This window comes from Varroa destructor, unplaced genomic scaffold, assembly GCF_002443255.2.
Source record: "Varroa destructor unplaced genomic scaffold, Vdes_3.0 BEIS01000007.1, whole genome shotgun sequence".
NCBI classification, from domain to species: domain Eukaryota; kingdom Metazoa; phylum Arthropoda; class Arachnida; order Mesostigmata; family Varroidae; genus Varroa; species Varroa destructor.
Genome location: NW_019211460.1, coordinates 8,809,154 through 8,815,662, shown reverse-complemented (window position 1 = coordinate 8,815,662; position 6,509 = coordinate 8,809,154). Strand labels below are relative to the sequence as shown.

Below are 6,509 nucleotides of genomic sequence, written 5' to 3'. Positions count from 1 at the left end.
GTTTTTGGTATTATAAAAGTGATATATTTTCCACACAGTTTAACCACTTACCAAGTGCGTTCCAGACCCTTCGAACACTACGCCTACTCGACACTTACCTATAGCGGCCTCAACCACGGGTTACCTTATGCGTCAGCACACGTCTTGCGTAAAAAGAAACAAGTTATTGAGCCCGAGAAGAACCCTACTGCTAGTTGTGTTATAACGAGTCAATAAATATCAAGTGTTTAGTCAGGCAAAAGCGAGACGCGTTTTTTTGGATGCCTTCACAGTCATGGAAATACGGGTTTTTTCAAGCCCCTCGAATGATATTTCCTCCTCTCAAGGACTTGTCTCCGTTAGGAGCCTGGCTGGGGTGGCGTATGTATCATCTATTTAGGGTCCCACCAGAAGACTTTTAAAATGGCATGGCAATCATATAAGCAGCCATTAGTGTTAACAACAATTTCTGACTTTTCCTATATGTTTTTTCCTGTTCAATAATCTTTGCATTATTAATAGTAACGCTGAGATCCGGAGACCGGTCCAAAATAGATATAGGGCATAAACAAATGAATATGAAGGAAGCTAGCAGGTGCAGATGATTTTATCTTTCATCGCTGTTTAGTCATTTACAGAAAAACGCCACTGAAATTCAACGTAATTATTATCAATGTTGTCTATTTTCATCTACGAATATACACACAGTGCAGCGGCACCGGTACTAGGGTGCCGCTAATAGGGACCCGAAATAATTTAATCTTGGACAAAACGGCACTGCAGGAACGTCTTCGTTTCTCGTCTACGCAATATATTTTGTCGTTCTCTGTCGGCAGATCAGATCATCAGTCACAGTCCTGCGTGTCGTAGTAGTATTGGCAGTCATAAATCTCCTCGTAATAGTTCTACAACTAGGCACATAACATCATATATATATATACTTGGTTGTATCCTCTTTAGGTTGCCTTAGCTAGTTTGCTCTGCCGCCTATTTTTTTTTCCATAGTGCTATAAATTTTATTTGCACACAGTTACCACTTTTGAAATAATCCCAATGTATCGTTTCGCTCTTCTGTATTATCCGTGTATAGCCATTCTTTATAGGTGGCAATATTATGTCTCTTTGCTTAGTTGTATGCCAGTGTTCTATGACGAACGAACGCTAACAACGAAACATCGATAAATATCTATATACATGTATATATGTGTGCATATGTGCAGGGCAGGATGTTTGCCACTATTTGAACGGGTTAGCGCTCGCTGGGATCGCTTAACGTACGGTTACTTCTAGATAGATAGTTACTTCTGGACTAGACAAGAAACATTTTGCAAATAAATAGCCAGTGATTTATACCACGAGTTGAATCGTCATTTTGATAAGTAGCATGACCGTCAGACGCTTCTACCAAACGTAACGTATACGTTGTTTAGCGTTAGAAACGCCATATATATGAAGAACTATGATGAAAATGATGCGAAGAAAGGGAGAGGAAGAACAATATGCCTCTAGTCATAGTTCACCATCGTGATATTCTACTCTGTTACTTTAGCAACAGTTTCAGGTTGACCTTCGAAGATTAATGAAAATTTTTTTTTTTTTTTTTTTTTGAACTATTAGCGTCGTGCATGCGTGTAAATTCCCGTGACTCAGCGTCGGTCATTCTCTGTGGATAGTTGTGGATTTATACCTCTCTATTCTAATTTGAATTTAGATATGCTTATTTTATAAATGCATAGCATAGTGGATCGCGGGTTTTCGTCATGAACCGGCGCATCCCACACACTCTAACTCAAACCTACATAGCCGATAATCATCATTATTTAATTTTTCTTTGTATTTGAAACGCGTATTGTGTTCCTGTATCGGCACATTGCGTATATTTTGCCTAATTTCTAAACAATGATCTTTGTCGTCGATCTACAAGAGCCCTGACGTCTCCTACCATCTACCCATATTATTGTTTTGTTGCAAAATCTCTAGAAAAAAACGAGATAATTTACAGCCCCACGGCATAACCTGCAAATTTAATTGATGGGGTCAATTTTTGATAGAAATCGATTTATAAGCGCAGAACTCGACTTCAATAATAACCATTTCTATTAGCGACGTGCACAAAGATAGCAAAAGTGTTGTATAAATTAATAAGGTACCTTTGTTATAGTTCGTTAAACAAGACTGAACCAAACATCTGCTAGATGTTACCAGTTGTTTCAACTCTGTTTTTGGCCTATTAGAATATGGTCAGTGCACCAAGGAGAGCTCAATAACCGGTATATGCTAAGTAAAGTATATACCAGTTTCCGCCTGTTCCATAGAGAATACTCTCTTTTTTTTTTTTGTTTTTTTGAATTTTGAAAATTATGAACAAACAAATTAATTTGGTACTACTATTATATAAATTACGTCATGAGAAATGGCCAATTGCAACAGCGATACATAGCCTAAGGTACACAAAAGATTGCCTAGGTGGAACAACTCCTTTCTCTTGTAGTAGGCTCCCTGTTCCCGTACTAAGTGAAAGGTTCTTCTTTATGACATTTTCCTTAGAGGTCCTCATGTGTCACGTTGTTTGCAAGGGAAGTATGGCAACTACAGCTTTTTCTTTTTTAAAAAAAGTGAGACGATAAGGGGAAGGGGCAATACCCCTGGACGAAGCGCCCGGTCACGCGAGGGATCTGCAGTTCAATAATCCATACATATTATGGCTTATTCACAAGAACAATTTTCAATGTAGCTAACTGTGCATGCTCGAATCATATGTTGAAACTTTGACATCATTGGGTCGGACCACAGTGAACGTTGACATTGCACTCTACCTGCCCGCGAATCGAATATTTAACTCTGAAGTCCACTTATATAGTCCTGTTTGTAACCACGGCTTTTACCTTTGCTGCAGTATACAAATTGAATAGTACTGTTTATCGCTAAGTGCTACCAACGAGCCTTGACATAAAACCAGCAATACTTAATTAAAGTTATCTTCTATAATGCGATCTCGAAAGTTGTATCTTGCATCGTTCAGAAGAATAAATGATCTTCTTCTCGATCGTAATGACTAAGTAAGTGACAGAAGTTCGTACGGACGTTACGTCTGTCCGTTAGGCCAAAGCTCCATACTTATACGAAAGCAATCGGTCCGTAACAACGTGGTCGTTTGTACGACTGAGAAATTGTTTTCGAACGAGAAAAATCTACGAGCTAATTAGTGACATCCGTGAAAATCTGTTGCCTAATAACTCGGAATTTTAAAAGGACTACTAAATAGGCCCGAGTGAAAAGAGGATACATCATAATCAACGTTCTCATATAGATTACTTTACTTTTGGTTTGAGACAATTGGAAAAACAACTGACCAGGAGAGAAGTTCGCCGTTTGCTTAATGTAGATTATTTTGTTCTCTTAAGTGTCTAATTTTTTCACAAGCTACATTTGCACTTTGAACCAACTACGAAAGCTGAGCACCGAACGTTGCGAGACCCTCAACAACAACCATCATCAAACGACGATCTCAAAGTGCAACATCTGTATTTCTGTCATCTCTCCGTTTTTATTCTGCATTTTGTTGTTTGCAATTTAGAAATGAGCTGACATTCTCGCTGCCTGTTCTCGAGGTATCAAGATTTCACTACTCTTTTTTTCCATGACCTGCTGCCATACGTTTATTAAATAGATAACTAACCGCAATATTTATTATATCAGTATTCAAACCATTGCAGTATTGCCTCATTAGTACCCTCATCAGTGCTCCAGTTCGACTGCACAATACACGCCGATCATGGCATCGATCATATTCACAAGCTTTTCGATCCTGTTCAGCTGGGAACTTACTGTCATTAGAATTCGTATGGTTCCTGTACACCGTTTCATATAAACTCACGAAATGTGTGTAATTTACAAACAAACATATGTTATTAGTAATGGTAGTAGCTACCATCCCTAGCTATCGTCTCAATAAATTGAAAGCATGTCGCTAGATAACTATCGCAGCTCAGTTGGTTTTCGCACTGGTTTCGTAGCTTAATCTTGACCCCTCGTGAGTCTGCAGCTAACATATTAATTGCATCGACAATTTCTATTTGTCCTCCTGTTTTTCTAGCCGGAAGTCAGTGTCATCTAAAAGTCCAAATCGGTACCTTTGTTTTTGATGTATGTTTCTAGGTTTATTCGTAAGACATGATGCTATATCGTCTGGGTCGCATCTGTATATCCTGTTCCCGCAAATACGTGTTCCATAATATGCTCTAACTACACTGTGACCGGTTTCTTTTAATCAGATTATCTTTTTTGATAATATATTAATAACTACATTTTACTGTGTCAACATTCTTATCATAATTATATTATAATATTTGTGTATGCTAAGTATACTATTCTCGCGCCCCATCTCCGTTGATAACGATTTGTCTCTTCCTTTCTGTTCTCTTTCAGTCTATCTATCTATCTATCTATCTATATATATATATATATATATATATATATATATATATATATATATATATATGTTATATACAAAATCATTTTAACGCGTTACACACTAGAAAATTTCATCGACATTCGATGTTTTCCATTTTACTATTTTTTTTCATTTCAATACAGCCTTCTCGCGCTGGCTTTTCTCGTTCCCTTTATACGATTATATTGTCGATGGGGGTACATACGTATAATATAGTATATATAGGTATGCACGGCTAAATATTATCGTCTGTCTTCGTAGTGTTTGCTTTGAGTAGTGAACGATACAAATCAACGTCAACATACAGCTCAGTCACTGTGACATCCGTAGCTCATAACGTCGTAGCGGTAGTAATAGTTATCGCGGTAATAATAATAAACATTACTCTATAATATTACTTCTGTTGCCGTCGTCATTTATCACATCTACTGCCTGCGCTGTTTTTGTGGACTGCTTGCACGTAAACCTTCAGAAGCGCGCGAGCCAGTTCACTATTGGCCTGGTTCTTCTTTCTGTCTCATGACCACGGCTCGTGTGTGGCCTCCTGCCTTCGGTCCCCTGGTGGCGCGATGCAAATATATTGTATGCACTCGATGAAGCAGCAATGAAACACATCCAATTTACTAATTATATTATGTACCGATTACGCACAAAATAATGCTACACTGTCCATACAAGTGACGCCTGAAAATGTTCTATAATTATTATAATTACCATTGTATTATCATTATATTATTATTATCGTTTAAGTATAGGGAAAGCGGATACTCCTTACTGGAATTTGTTAGTTAGAATACATGAGCTAGAGCTTACTCTAAACCGGCTTAGGAGTTGGCGCAAAAAATTCACCGTGTCATTGCCATGCTTAACTTTTATCGTCCACTCGCAGCTGTTCATTACTAGAATTTATTCAGTGTCACCGTGTATATATTGTTACCATTATAGAGATCCTTTAACTCTGTTGTTTTACCACTAGAAACTTCTAGATGCGGCGGTGCTGAGCGTACTCTTCCAATTGTTGTCGATTCAAGCGACAGAGGCGTCTCTGACTGTGCTGTTTTCAATCATTACGATCCGTTTCCCTGCTGCTTCCCCTTCAGTTTTTCGAATCTTCGGTTCTGGCGTCTTCCACCGATCTTTCTTTCTGGTGAGCCGTTAGACTGGCACAGCGTGTCAATTTAACTGGAAACTATATATTCTATTGGAAGCAAAACAACTCGTACGTGCCCGTTCTCTGACTGCGTCCGCTATTGCGACACCATCATGATTTGATTCCAATGCGCGTGTACGCAGAAATAGATGCACGCTTTACGATATCGATAGATGTCGATGAAGTGAAAGAGCAAAATTATTAAGAGTACCCGCTTGTATCTGATTGTTGGAGACGAAAATCGTCCCGGCTCGGGAGGCACGTCATTGAGGTATTAAAGTCAAACACGGCGATTTATCATTGGAGAATCGAAATCGGCGAGGCTACCAATGACAGGCTACAATGATGTTTCATATCAAATGCGCCATAAATCATATAGATTTCGATTCACCGAACAGTAGCGATTTTGGAGACTATTATCTTGGCCTATTGATAAAGTTAGGTTGTTTCCTAGCCTGATCTAGTTTAGCACTGGTCGAAATAGATTACGCTTGATTATAGGCAAAGGCGTACATGAGGCGTTCTGGAGGATCGTTTTGACTTGCAGAACATTCACACCACGTTCGCATGCTTGGGTAGCTCGCCAGTGCAGTGTCGACTATGAATTGCAGATGCACCCTGGTTGAAACGAGCAGACGTTAGTTGATGACAAGTTGTCAGTTATTTGATTTGCTTCCATCGTTATCAGCCATATGAATTTTGTGCTGGTCAAGCAGTTGCTTGTATCTAGTGAAGGCGCCATTGGGATCAGAAGAAGACCAACTGATGTATTGTCTTGAAATTTGCCGAGTTTTAAGTGGCCTCACGTAAAGCCTCGCGTGCCCAGAAGACGACTCTATTATTCTCATTTACATCATACTAGTTGCAGTTCAACAAGATCTCTCTATGCACAACGGTTCACTCCGATTCGTTTTGTTGATTGCCTGC

The 6,509-nt window shown here is 39.0% G+C and overlaps 1 protein-coding gene and 1 long non-coding RNA gene across 14 annotated transcripts in view; one reads left to right on the top strand and one right to left on the bottom strand.

Moving 5' to 3' along the window:
• The window catches only part of LOC147754279 (uncharacterized), a 2,830-nt gene extending 1,496 nt beyond the window's left edge, over positions 1-1,334 (top strand). The window contains exon 2 of one of the 2 annotated variants that reach the window (XR_015317512.1): positions 56-1,334. This is a non-coding gene — a long non-coding RNA (uncharacterized LOC147754279). The remainder of the gene's footprint in view (positions 1-55) is intronic. The other variant, XR_015317513.1, reaches the window with a different exon arrangement.
• A 1,938-nt stretch (positions 1,335-3,272) lies between these two features.
• Positions 3,273-6,509, bottom strand: part of trbd (ubiquitin thioesterase trabid) — a 30,765-nt gene continuing 27,528 nt past the window's right edge. For 10 of the 12 annotated variants that reach the window (XM_022816548.2, XM_086975428.1, XM_022816553.2 and 7 more), the window contains one exon: positions 3,273-6,505. The gene's annotated coding sequence lies outside the window, so the exon portion shown is untranslated. The remainder of the gene's footprint in view (positions 6,506-6,509) is intronic. The other 2 variants (XR_015317510.1, XR_002675316.2) reach the window with 2 other exon arrangements.